Source organism: Cetorhinus maximus, chromosome 3 (assembly GCF_964194155.1).
Source record: "Cetorhinus maximus chromosome 3, sCetMax3.hap1.1, whole genome shotgun sequence".
Classification (NCBI taxonomy): Eukaryota; Metazoa; Chordata; class Chondrichthyes; order Lamniformes; family Cetorhinidae; genus Cetorhinus; species Cetorhinus maximus.
This window is the reverse complement of record NC_135881.1, coordinates 1,932,099-1,946,524: the sequence shown is the minus strand read 5'-3', so window position 1 is coordinate 1,946,524 and position 14,426 is coordinate 1,932,099.

The following is a 14,426-nucleotide window of genomic DNA, read 5'->3' as shown; positions in this document are numbered from 1 at the left end:
ATCATTTATTGTGAGGGGAATTGATTACAAAGGTAGGGAGGTTATGTTTCAGTTGTACAGGGCACTGGTCACACCACATCTGAAGTATTGTGTACAGTGCTGGTCTCCTTACTTAAGGAAAGATGTCAATGTGTTAGAAGCAGTTCAGAGAAGGTTTACCAGACTAATATCAGGAATGGGCGGGTTGTCTTATGAGGAAAGACTGGACAGGTTAGGCTTGTATCCACTGGAGTTTAGGAGAGTAAGAGGCGACTTGATTGATACTTTTAAAATTCTGAGGGGTCTTGACAGGGTGGATGTGGGGAAGATGTTTCTTCTTGTGGAAGAATCATGAAATAGGGGTCACTTTAAAAATAAGGGGTTGCTTATTTAAGACAGAGATGAGAAGAATTTTTTTCTCTGACAGTCATGAGTCTTTGGAATTCTCTCAAAAGGCAGCGGAAGCAGAGTGTTTGAATATTTTAAAGACAGAGCTAGCTAGATTCTTCATTAACAAGGGGGTGAAAGGTTATCGGGGTAGGCTGGAATGTGGGGCTGAGGTTACAGTCAGATCAGCCATGATCTTATTGAATGGCAGAGCAGGCTCAAGGGGCCGAGTGGCCTATTCTTGCTCCTAATTCATATGTTCCTACGTTTATGGGAGAAATCCAAAAATACCTTTGATGATGTGGAATCATCCCCCGGCCTTGGAAGGGACTAGTTCAGCCTTTTCTGAGCATTTGAATGCCCTGAATGCAGGGAGAAAGACATTTATCAAGGCTGAGGTTTAGGAGAAAATTTGGCGAGCCTTATGGCACCGCCTAAGGCCATCAGAATTAGTTTAATCCAGAGGAGATGGTATATTACAAAAGAGGAAGGCTGAATGAATGGAAAGGGCCTGGTAAGGTTATAGGCAGCGACGGAAAAACAGTAATTTTACAACATGGGAACCAAACTGTTAGGGTACATTCCTCGAGGCTAATTGGCACTGATTATACATTTACAGAATTTGAACAGGGCATAGAAGGTGAAGAGGGACCATGCACTTCACATACACATATGTTGGACATTTACGAGGGGCAGAAAATGACAGATAAAGGGCTGACTGAATATGAACAAAGTGACATTGAGGCGCAGGAGAAGACTATTTATCCCAAATTAATAAAAAAAACTACCCAATGTTGGCACTCGAGTAACTCATTTGTCACTAGGGGCCAGTGTGTGGAGGAGCACATGCCAGGAGCAGCACCAGGTATACCTAAAAATGAGGTGGCAACCTGATGAAACTTCAACACAGCACTACTTCTGTGCCAAACAGCTGAAGCAGCATTCAATAGACAGAGCTAAGTGATTCCACAACCATTGGATCAGATCTAAGCTCTGCAGTCCAGCCACATCCAGTCGTGAATGGTGGTGGACAATTAAACAACTAAAACAAAAACAGAATTACCTGGAAAAACTCAGCAGGTCTGGCAGCATCGGTGGAGAAGAAAAGAGTTGACGTTTCGAGTCCACATGACCCTTCAACAGAACTGAGTGTAGTTAGGAGAGGGGTGAAATATAAGCTGGTTTAAGGTGGGGGGGTGGAAGGAGAGAAGTTGAGGGCGGGGTGGTTATAGGGACAAGCAAGCAGTGATAGGAGCAGATAATCAAAAGATGTCACAGACAAAAGGATCAAAGAGGTGTTGAAGGTGGTGATATTATCTAAGAAAAGTGCTAATTAAGAATGGATGGCAGGACACTCAAGGTACAGCTCTAGTGGGGGTGGGGTGGAAAGACTGACAAGGTATTAGTTGTAGATTTAAAAATAATAGAAATAGGTGGGAAAAGAAAAATCTATATAAATTATTGAAAAAAAACAAAAGGGAGGGGGAAGAAATGGGGTGGGGATGGGGGGAGGGAGTTTAAGATCTAAAGTTGTTGAATTCAATATTCAGCCCGGAAGGCTGTAAAGTGCCTAGTCGGAAGATGAGGTGCTGTTCCTCCAGTTTGCGTTGGGCTTCACTGGAACAATGCAGCAAGCCAAGGACAGACATGTGGGCAAGAGAGCAGGGTGGAGTGTTAAAATGGCAAGCGACAGGGAGGTTTGGGTCTTTCTTGCAGACAGACCGCAGGTGTTCTGCAAAGCGCTCACCCAGTTTGCGTTTGGTCTCTCCAATGTGGAGGAGACCGCATTGGGAGCAACGAATGCAGTAGACTAAGTTAGGGAAAATGCAAGTGAAATGCTGCTTCACTTGAAAGGAGTGTTTGGGCCCTTGGACGATGAGAGAGGAAGTGAAGGGGCAGGTGTTGCATCTTCTGCGTGGGCATGGGGAGATGCCATAGGTGGGGGTTGAGGAGTAGGGGATGATGGAGGAGTGGACCAGGGTGTCCCGGAGGGAACGATCCCTACGGAATGCCACCGGGGGGGTGAAGGGAAGATGTGTTTGGTGGTGGCATCATGCTGGAGTTGGCGGAAATGGCGGAGGATGATCCTTTGAATGCGGAGGCTGGTGAGGTGATAAGTGAGGACAAGGGGGACCCTATCATGTTTCTGGGAAGGAGGAGAAGGCGTGAGGGCGGATGCGCGGGAGATGGGCCGGACACGGTTGAGGGCCCTGTCAACGACCGTGGGTGGAAAACCTCGGTTAAAGAAGAAGGAGGACATGTCAGAGGAACTGTTTTTGAAGGTAGCGTCATCAGAACAGATGCGACAGAGGCGAAGGAACTGAGAGAATGGGATGGAGTCCTTACAGGAAGCGGGGTGTGAGGAGCTGTAGTCGAGGTAGCTGTGGGAGTCGGTAGGCTTGTAATGGATATTGGTGGACAGTCTATCATCAGAAATTGAGACAGAGAGGTCAAGGAAGGGAAAAGAAGTGTCAGAGATGGACCATGTGAAAATGATGGAAGGGTGGAGATTGGAAGCAAAATTAATAAATTTTTCCAGGTCCCGACGAGAGCATGAAGCAGCACCGAAGTAATCATCGATGTACCGGAGAAAGAGTTGTGGGAGGGGGCCGGAGTAGGACTGGAACAAGGAATGTTCCACATACCCCATAAAGAGACAGGCATAGCTGGGGCCCATGCGGGTACCCATAGCCACACCTTTTATTTGGAGGAAGTGAGAGGAGTTAAAGGAGAAATTGTTCAGTGTGAGAACAAGTTCAGCCAGACGGAGGAGAGTAGTGGTGGATGGGGATTGTTGGGGCCTCTGTTCAAGGAAGAAGCTAAGGGCCCTCAGACCATCCTGGTGGGGGATGGAGGTGTAGAGGGATTGGACATCCATGGTGAAGAGGAAGCGGTTGGGGCCAGGGAACTGGAAATTGTTGATGTGACGTAAGGTGTCAGAGGAATCACAGATGTAGGTGGGAAGGGACTGGACAAGGGGAGAGAGAAGGGAGTCAAGATAACGAGAAATGAGTTCCGTGGGGCAGGAACAGGCTAACACGATTGGTCTGCCAGGACAGTTCTGTTTGTGGATTTTGGGTAGGAGGTAGAAGCGGGCCGTCCGAGGTTGGGCGACTATCAGGTTGGAAGCTGTGGGAGGAAGATCTCCAGAGGAGATGAGGTCAGTGACAGTCCTGGAAACAATGGCTTGATGTACCGTGGTGGGGTCATGGTCCAGGGAGATGTAGGAGGAAGTGTCTGCGAGTTGACGCTCAGCCTCCGCGAGGTAGAGGTCAGTGCGCCAGAAAACAACAGCACCACCCTTGTCAGCGGGTTTGATGACAATGTTGGGGTTGGACCTGAGAGAACGGAGTGCAGTAAGTTCAGAGGGAGACAGATTAGAATGGGTGAGAGGAGCAGAGAATTAAACAACTAACCGGGGGAGTAGGGTCCACAAATATCCCCATTCTCAGTGATGGGAGAGCCCAGCACATCAGTGCAAAATACAACATTGAAGTATTTGCAACAATCTTCAGCCCGAAGTATCGAATGTATGATCCATCTCAGCCGCATCCTGAGGTCCCCAGCATCACAGATGCCAGTCTTCAGCTAATTTGATTCATTCTACGTGATATCAGGAAACGGCTGATGGCACTGCAAAGGCTATGGGCTTGGACAACATTCCAGCAATAGTACTGAAGACTTGTGCTCCCGAACTAGCTGTACTGTTCCAGTACAACTACAACAATGGCATTGACCCAACAATGTGGAAAACTGCCCTGGTATGTCCTTTCCACAAGAAAAGGCTAGTTTGTAGTGGAGTTCTCTAGAAGTTGGCGTTAGGATCCCTGCTCTTCCTGACATATATTAATGGCCTAGACTTAGGTGTATAGGGAACAATCTCAAAATTTGTGAATGGCCTGAAACTTGCAACTATTGTGAGCTGTGAGGATAGTGTTAAACTTTAAAAGCACTAGACAGGTTGGTTGAATAGGTGGACAAGTGGCAGATGAAATTTAATGTACAGCTGTATGAAGTGACATTCACGCCACACAAGTGCCAGGCCTTGACCATCTCCAATAAGAGAGAATCTAACCATCGCTCCTTGACATTCAATGTCATAACCATCACTGAATCCCCCACTACCAACATCCTGGGGGTTACCACTGACTAAAAACTGGACTGGACTAGCCATATAAATACTGTGGCTATAAGAGCAGGTCAGAGGCTTGGAATCGTATGGGAAGTAACTCACCTCCTGACTCCCTAATGCCTGTCCACCATGAGATGCAAGAGAGGTAGTGTGCATTTGCATTTTTTGAATAGAGCATTCAAGAAGTGGGGTGAAACCTGGCACCTAGCGAACAGAGACCAAGCGATATGTTTATATTGCTAATAAAATTGGTACTATGAAAGGGGTTTTGTTGATACGGAGAATGTACATTCAATGAGCTGTACTAGGTATAGCTTCAGCAGTTTTGTGTGTGTGCAGAGCAGAGGCAATGTAAGATCAAAGTAGCTGTGAGCCTCCAACTGTCTCCACAGGAACCAAAGTGAAAGGAACCTCATTTTGAATTTGTAAGGTGAAAACGCTTTGCTTGGTGTCTGGTTAAATTCTATGGCTTGCTGTTGCCTTAGTGGAGATTAGTTTGGGAACTTGTTAAAAGTTATAATAGTAGTAATTTGTGTATATGTGTACATGTGTATATATATTTTAACTTGTGTAAATTATAAAATGTTTCATTTAGTTTAATGTAAAACTTCTTGAGAATTGGTGGTCTGACCCCTGAATTTAGAGTTGCACCTCAAACATGCCACTTTTTTGTAAAACAAAAACAGAAATACCTGGAAAAACTCAGCAGGTCTGGCAGCATCGGCGGAGAAGAACAAAGTTGACGTTTCGAGTCCTCATGACCCTTCAACAGAACTAAGTAAAAATAGGAGAGGGGTGAAATATAAGCTGGTTTAAGGTGGGGTGGGGGGGCGGGGGGGTGGTTGTAGGGACAAGCAAGCAGTGATAGGAGCAGATAATCAAAAGATGTCACAGACAAAAGAACAAAGAGGTGTTGAAGGTAGTGATATTATCTAAAAGAATGTGCCACTTTTTTGTAAATTCATTCATGAGATGTGGGCCTTGCTGGCTGGGCCGGCATTTATTGTCCCATCCCAAGTTGCCCTTGAGAAGGTGGTCGTGAGCTGCCTTCTGTGAGCTACTCATAGTGCTGTTAGGAAGGGAGTTCCAGCATTTTGACCCAGCAACAGTGAAGAAACGGTAATATATTTCCAACCCAGGATGGTGAGTGACTTGGAAGGGAACTTCCAGGTGGTGGTGTTCCTATCTATCTGCTGCCCTTGTCCTTCTAGGTGGTAATGGTTGTGGGTTTGGAAGGTCTAAGGAGCCTTGGTGAATTCCTGCAGTGCATCTTGTAGATGGTACACACTGCTGCTACTGCGCATCGGTGGTGGAGGGAGTGAATGTTTGCGGATGTAGTGCCAATCAAGCGGACTGCTTTGCCCTGGGTGGTGTCCAGCTTCTTCAGTGTTGTAGGAGTTGCACTCATCCAGGCAAGTGGGGAGTATTCCATTATATTCCTGACTTGTGCCTTGTAGATGGTGGACAGGCTTTGGGGAGTCAGGAGGTGAGTTACTCGTCACACGATTCTTAGCCTCTGACCTGCTCTTGTGGACACAGTATTTATATGGCTAGTCCAGTTCAGTTTCTGGTCAATGGTAACCCCCAGGATTTTGACAGTGGATTCAGTGATAGTAATGCTATTGAATATCAAGGCGCGATGGTTGGATTCTCTCTTGTTGGAGATGGTCATTGCCTGACACTTGTGTGGCGCGAATGTTACTTGCTACTTGTCAGCCTAAGCCTGGATATTGTCCAGGTCTTGCTGCATTTGGAACTGGGCTGCTTCAGTATCTGAGGAGTCACGAATGGTGCTGAACATTGTGCAATCACCAGCGAACATCCCCACTTCTGACCTTATGATGGAAGGAAGTTCATTGATGAAGCAGCTGAAGATGGTTGGGCCTAGGACACTATCCTGAGGAACTCCTGCAGTGATGCTCTGGAGCTGAGATGACTGACCTCCAACAACCACAACCATCTTCCTTTGTGCTAGGTGTGACTCCAACCAGCGGAGAGTTTTCCCTGTTTCCAGTTTTGCTAGGGCTCCTTGATGCCACACTCGGTCAAATGCTGCCTTGATGTCAAGGGCAGTCACTCTCACCTCACCTCGGGAGTTCAGCTCTTTTGCCCATGTTTGAACCAAGGCTGTAACAAGGTCAGGAGCTGAGTGGCTCTGGGGGAACCCAAATTGGGCATCAGTGAGCAGGTTATTGCTAAGTAACTGCCGCTTGATGTTGATGACGACATTACTGATGATCGAGAGTAAACTGATGGGGCGGCAATTGGCCGGGTTGGATTTGTCCTGCTTTCTGTGTACAGGACATACCTGGGCAATTTTCCACATAGCTAGGTAGATGCCAGTGTTGTAGCTGTATTGGAACAGCTTGGCTAGGGGTGCGGCAAGTTCTGGTGCACAAGTCTTCAGTACTATTGCCGGAATGTTGTTAAGGCCCATAGCTTTTGCAGTATCCAGTGCCTTCAGCTGTTTCTTGACAGCACGTGGAGTGAATCAAATTGGCTGAAGACTGGCACCTGTGATGCTGGGGACCCCCGGAGGAGGCTGAGATGGATCATCCACTTGGCAGTCGTGGCTGAAGATTGTTGTGAATGCTTCATCCTCATCTTTTGCACCCTTTGCTAGGCTAATCCATCATTGAGGATGGGGATATTTGTGGAGCCGCCTCCTCCAGCGAATTGTTTAATTGACAACCGCTATTCACGACTGGATGTAGCAGGACTGCAGAGCTTAGATCTGACCCGTTGGTTGTGGGATTGCTTAGCTCTATCACTTGCTGCTTATGCTGTTTGGCATGCAGGTAGTCCTGTTTTATAACTTCACCAGGTTGACCCCTCATTTTTAGGTATGCCTGGTGCTGCTCCTGGCATGCCCTCCTGCACTCTTCATTGAACCAGGGTTGATCCCCTGGCTTGATGGTAATGGTAGAACGGGGGACATGCCGGGCCATGAGGTTACAGATTGTGTTTGAGTACAATTCTGCTGCTGCCGATGGCCCACAGTGCCTCATGGATGCCCAGTCTTGAGTTGCTGGATCCGTTCGAAATCTATCCCATTTAGCATGGTGGTAGTGCCACACAACACAATGGAGGGTATCCTCAATGTGAAGGCGGGACTTTGTCTCCACAATGGCTGTGCGGTGGTCACTCCTACCGATACTGTCATGGACAGATGCATCTACGGCATGCAGGTTGGTAAGGATGAGGTCAAGTATGTTTCTCCCTCTTGTTGGTTCCCTCACCACCTTCTGCAGACCCAGTCTAGCAGCTATGTCCTTTAGGACTCAGCCAGCTCGGTCAGTAGTGGTGCTACTGAGCCACTCTTGGTGATGGACATTGAAGTCCCCCACCCAGAGTACATTCTGCGCCCTTGCCACCCTCAGTGCTTCCTCCAAGCGGTGTTCAACATGGAGGAGCACTGATTCATCAGCTGAGGGATGACAGCTGTTTAAAGTTTCCCCCTGGAATGTTTAAATAACTCAGCTTTATCAAACTGTTGCCTCATAACACCTGTGTAGTGATGACAGTGTTAGAAATAGGCAACATCCATAAAAGTCAACCCTTTTGTTCTTGAAGGAGCTGCAGTGATTGACGGGACTTCTTATCCATGGATCTTGGGGTCTTTTCCCTCTGCTGAGGTATATTTATTATCACCAGTTTTCCTGCAGGCATGCAGTAATTAATCTCTTGCAATTTTTCTTCGGTAACCGAGAAATAATTGTAGCCTTGCCAATATCACCCACATTCCAAAAACAAAACTAATAGTTATACACTTACATCTCAGACCTTCTCCGTCCTTCTGCTGTGATTCTGAGCCCACTGTTCCTCTGGTCTGCTGAGAATGACCCCTCCCCTTCCCTTCCATTATCTTTAGCAGAGCCTTAATCTTTTTCAGCATTGCCCTCTGGAACTCCCTCCCTAAACACCAGATCTGTCACCTGTCTTACCTTCCTTCTCCACTCACGCTTGGCTATTTTTGCTGTTATACGAAGCCCCATGCAATAATTTTTCTACGATAAAGGTGCAAAGTGAATGTAAGTTTGTCACACAAAAAACAGCTGTTTTACACAAATAGAATCAAAGCTGTGAGAAATGGCTCAGTGTAAACCATATAATGTTTATTTAGCTCTATTGTACAGAAATACAGGAGAATGTGATTGATTACACTGAACTGAGAAAGACAGAACAATACCCTCATCAACCAATCCATTGCAGAAAAATAAATGGCATTTTTGTTCCAGTTATATTTACATGCTTGTTAAAGCTTCCCTACTGCTTTGCTTCTCTTAATCTGTGTCCTACGCAACCCCCCCCTCACCAAGCTGGATAGCCCATCTATTGCAGATTTGGCAAATAAATTTAGAGGGAATTGGTCCCCTTCAGAAGGCCATGTTTTGTGTAAATTAAAAAGAAAGTTTATTGCCCCAGCCAGGTCACTCTGATCTCTCATTTAACACAGCTAGGTCATCATCACATCTTGGGTCCTGCTAAAGGTTAATGGTAAATGCTGCTGCCCTGCATTCCCAGTCCCCATGGTAATATTTCATCATTATTGTCAATTCTTAGACAGGGAGTAGGCATCTTCACTGGTATCATTTACCCATAATTTTGTGCAGGGAAAACTAATGTCAGTGCAGCCTGAGGCTGGGCTAAGTCGCCTGAGCAGCTTGGACACAACAACTGGTAAGAAGAGTTCTGGGAGAAAGGGTGTGTGTCTGAATGGGTATTGCTGAAGTCACAATGTCCTCCATGGCTGGTTAGCTTGTTTGGATCCACTCAGGAAGAACAGCCAATTGGGGAATCTGTATGAGGGCACTTAGCAATGGGGGAACCATACCCAGCACAAGCCAGAAGACTGGAGCTAAATAAGCGTGAACACAAAATGATCTTCCCAGAGAAACAAGTTTAAAAAAAACCTTGTCTAGTGGACATGGAATGTCTTAACATTGTCTCTGGCAGTTATTACTTTCAATTTCCTTTTAGGTGTAAAATATATTTACATACACGGACAAAATACTAAAATTATTTTAATTTAAACATTTCCCTGTTTTCTCTTCTGTTAGAAAAGTACAAATTTAAAACAAAACAAAACACACTTTCTTGAGCCCAAGACTGTCATGGTGCCCGGGAAAATGGGTAGGCTTACTGTTTTGGGCTGCTGTCCACTGTGATTTCACAGCAGAGATTGATGTTATACATACATATGAAAGGGAAATAGGAGTAGGCCACTTGGGCCCTGAAGCTTCCTCCACCATTCAGCAAGATCATGGCTGATCTGATTGCAACCTCAACCCCACATTCCCACCTATCCCCGCTAACCTTTCACCGCCTTGCTTATGAAGAATCTACCTGCCTCTTCCAGCAATATTACCAGCTATTGTAAAGTGGACTTATGAAAAAGGGTGCAATTACATTGTTCGGTGTAGTCTATAGACTGACAAATAGTGAGAAGGGTGTAGAAGAACAAACCTGTAGGGAAATTACAGAGAGATGCAGGCATTATAGAGTAGTTATAATGGGGGACTTTAATTACCTGAATGTAGACTGGGACAGTGGTAGTGTACAAGGCAGAGAGGGGCAAAAGTTCCTAGATTGTATTCAGGAGAATTTTCTACAGCAGCATGTGTCCAATCCAACAAGAAAAGACGCACCATTGGACCTGGTTCTTCAAAATGAGGTGGGGGAACATTTAGGAGACAGTGATCATTGTATTGTATGTTTTAGGATGATGATAGAAAAGGACGATAGGCAATCCAGGATAAGAATAATTAACTGGACAAGAGCTGACTTCAATGGGGCAGGAACGGAGCTGGGCCAGATAGACTGGAATGAAAGATTGGTGGGAAAAACTGTAGCTCAACAATGGGCTGCCTTCAAAAAAGAATTGGTTTGGGCACAGTCAAGGTATATTCCATCGAAAGGGAAAGGTAGGGCAAACATATCCAGAGCTCCCTGGATGAAAAAGGAGATAGAAATTAAGATAAAGAAGAAAAAGCGTGCTTATGACAGGTGTCAGGGAGAAAATACAATTGAGAACCAAGAGGAATACAGAAGGTTCAGAGAGGAGGTGAAAAAGCATATTAGAGAAGCAAAGAGGGATTATGAGAAAAGACTGGCAGCCAACATAAAGGGGAATCCCAAAGTCTTCTATAGGCATATAAATAGTAAAAGGGTGGTAAAAGGAGGAGTAGGGCCGATTAGGGACCTAAAAGGGAATTTACACATGGATGAAGGGGCCATGGCTGAGGTATTAAATGAATACTTTGCATCCATCTTTACCAAGGAGGTAGATGCTACCCAGGCCATGGTGACAGACGAAAAAACTCTGTCACTAGAAGGGTTCAAAACTGATAAGGAAGAAGTATTGAATAGACTGTCGGTACTTAGAGTTGACAAGGCACTGGGACCGGATGAGATGCATCCAAGGATATTGAAGGAAATGAGAGTGGAAATTGCAGGAGCACTGGCCATAATCTTTCAGCCTTCCCTAGACTCAGGGGTGGTGCCAGAGGACTGGAGAATTGCAAAAATTACACCTTTGTTCAAAAAAGGTTGTAAGGTTAAGCCCAACAAATACAGACCAGTCAGTTTAACTTCAGTGGTGGGCAAGATTATAGAAACAATTATTTGAGATAGAATCAGTAGTCACATGGAAAAATATGGGTTGATAAGGAAGAGCCAGCCTGGATTTCTAAAGGGGAAATCGTGTTTAACTAACTTGCTGGAATTCTTTGAAGAGGTAACAGAAAAAGGTCGAGGAGGGTAATGCTATTGATGTGGTGTACATGGACTTTGAAAAGGCATTTGACAGTGCCACACAACAGACTTAAAATTTTTTATTTTTAAAAAATTCATTCATGGGATGTGGGCTTCGCTAGCTGGGCCAGCATTTATTGCTCATCCCTAGTTGCTCTTGAGAAGGTGATGGTGAGCTGCCTTCTTGAGCCGCTGCAGTCCATGTGGTGTAGGTATGCCCACAGTGGTATTAGGAAGGGAGTTCCAGGATTTTGACCCAGCGACAGTGAAAGAACAGTAATCCAAGTCAGGATGGTGAGTGACTTGGAGGGGAACTTCCAGGTGCTGGTGTTCCCATGTATCTGCTGCCCTTGTCCTTCCAGGTGGTAGTGGTCGTGGGTTTGGAAGGTGCTGTCTAAGGAGCCTTGGTGAATTCCTGCAGTGCATCTTGTAGATGGTACACACTGCTGCTACGGTGCGTCGGTGGTGGAGGGAGTGAATGTTTGTGGATGTGGTGCCAATCAAGTGGACTGCTTTGTCCTGGACGGTGCCAAGCTTCTTGAGTGTTGTTGGAGCCGCACTTATCCAGGCAAGTGGGGACTATTCCATCTCACTCCTGACTTGTGCCTTGTAAATGGTAGACAGGCTTTGGGGAGTCAGGAGATAAGTTACTCATCACATGATTCCTAGCCTCTGACCTGCTCTTGTAGCTACAGTATTTATATGGCTAGTCCAGTTCAGTTTCTGATCAATGGTAACCCACCCAGGATGTTGACAGTGGGGGATTCAGTGATGGCAATGCCATTGAACATCAGGGGGCGATGGTTGGATTCTCTCTTGTTGGAGATGGTCATTGCCTGACACTTATGTGGTGCGAATGTTTCTTGCCACTTGTCAACCCAAGCCTGGATATTGTCCAGGTCTTGCTGCATTTGGACATGGTCTGCTTCAGTATCTGAGGAGTCGCGAATGGTGCTGAACATTGTGCAATCACCAGCGAACATCCCCACTTCTGACCTTATGATGGAAGGAAGGCCATTGATGAAGCAGCTGAAGATGGCTGGGGTGAGGACACGATCCTGAGGAACTCCTGCAGTGATGCCCTGGAGCTGAGATGACTGACCTCCAACAACCACAACCATCTTCCTTTGTGCTAGGCATGACTCCAACCAGCAGAGAGTTTTCCCCCTGATTCCCACTGACTCCAGTTTTGCTAGGGCTCCTTGATGCCACACTTGGTCAAATGCTGCCTTGATGTCAAGGGTAGTCATTCTTACCTCACCTCGGGAGATCAGCTCTTTTGTCCATGTTTGAACCAAGGCTGTAATGAGGTCAGGAGCTGAGTGGCCCTGGCGGAACCCAAATTGGGCATCAGTGAGCAGGTTATTGCTAAGCAAGTGCCGCTTGATAGCACTTGTGAGAAAAGTTATTGCTCATGGCATAAAAGGGACAGTAGCAACATGGATACAAGATTGGCTGAAAAATAGGAAGCAGAGGATAATGGTCAATGGATGTTTTTTGGGCTGGAGGAAGGTTTGTCGTGGAGTTCCCCAGGAGTCGGTCTTGGGACCCTTGCTTTTCCTGATATATATTAATTATCTAGATCTTCGTGTGCAGAGGATCATTTCAAAGTTTGCGGATGATATGAAGCTTGGGAGTGTTGTGAACTGCAAGGAGGACAGTGTGGAACTTCAACAGGACATAGACAAGTTGGTGGAGTGGGCAGATAGGTGGCAGATGAAGTTCAATGTGGAGAAGTGTGAGATGATGCATTTTGGTAGGAAGAACATGCACAGACAATATAAAATAAGGGGTCAAATTCTGAAGGGGGTTCAGGAGCAGAAAGACTTGGGTGTATATGTGCATAGATCATTGAAGGTGGCAGGGCAGGTGGAGAGAGCAGTTAATAAAGCAGATAGTATCCTGGGCTTTATTAATAGGGGCAGAGAGTACAAGAGCAAGGAGGCTATGCTGAATTTATATCAGACACTCATTAGTCCTCAGCTGGAGTATTGTGTACAGTTCTGGGTGCCACATTATAGGAAGGATGTGAACACATTGGAGAGAGTGCAGAAGAGGTTTACGAGAATGGTTCCAGGGATGAGAAACTTCAGTTATGAGGAAAGATTGGAGAAGTTGGGACTGTTTTCCCTGGAGAGGAGAAGGCTAAGAGGAGACTTGATAGAAGTTTTCAAAATCATGAAGGGGCTGGACAGAGTAGATAGGGAAAAGTTATTCCTACTCGTAAAAGGATCAAGAGCGAGAGGGCACAGATTTAAAGTGATTTGCAAAAGAAGCAAACGTGATGTGAGAAAAAACTTTTTCACACAATGAGGTTCGGGTCTGGAATGCGCTGCCTGGAAGTGTGGTGGAGGCAGGTTCAATCGAGGCATTCAAGGGGGCATTAGATGATTATTTGAATAGAAACAATGTGCAGGGGTACAGGGAAAAGGCAGGGCAATGGCACGAGGTGATAATGCTCATTTGGAGAGCTGGTGCAGAGGATGAGCTGAATGGCCTCCTTCTGTGCTGTTACGATTCTGTGATTCTTCTCCCTGGCCTTAGCATTGACAGTTTAAGCTTCTTGAAAGGCTTGTCCAGGAGAATGGAGGACTTTGCAACTCAGGCACACAGTACCACTCTCAGGGCAATTAGGAACAGGTTAGACACAGAGTGAAGCTCCCTCCATACTGTCCCATCAAACACACCCAGGGCAGGTACAACACAGGGTTAGATGAAGTAAAGTTCCCTCTACACTGTACCCATCAAGCACACTCAGGGCAGGTACAGCACGAGGTTAGATACTGAGTAAAGCTCCCTCTACACTGTCCCCATCAAACACTCCCAGGGCAGGTACAGCATGGGGTTAGATACAGAGTAAAGCTCCCTCTACACTGTCCCCATCAAACACTCCCAGGGCAGGTACAGCATGGGGTTAGATACTGAGTAAAGCTCCCTCTACACTGTCTCATCAATTATTCCAAGGCAGTGACAGGACAGATTAGAGTTGGAGAGTAAAGCAGATTCAATTTGTTACAGATAGCCTTCCCTTTATCGTATTTAACACAAAACAAAGGCCTTTTGTGAACATATATAGGCAGTAGACTTGCACAGTATCAAAAATATTTACATTGTGTACATTGCAAAAAGAGATGGTTACAAACAGGCTTACAGGCACAGGGTACCCATTTCCTCT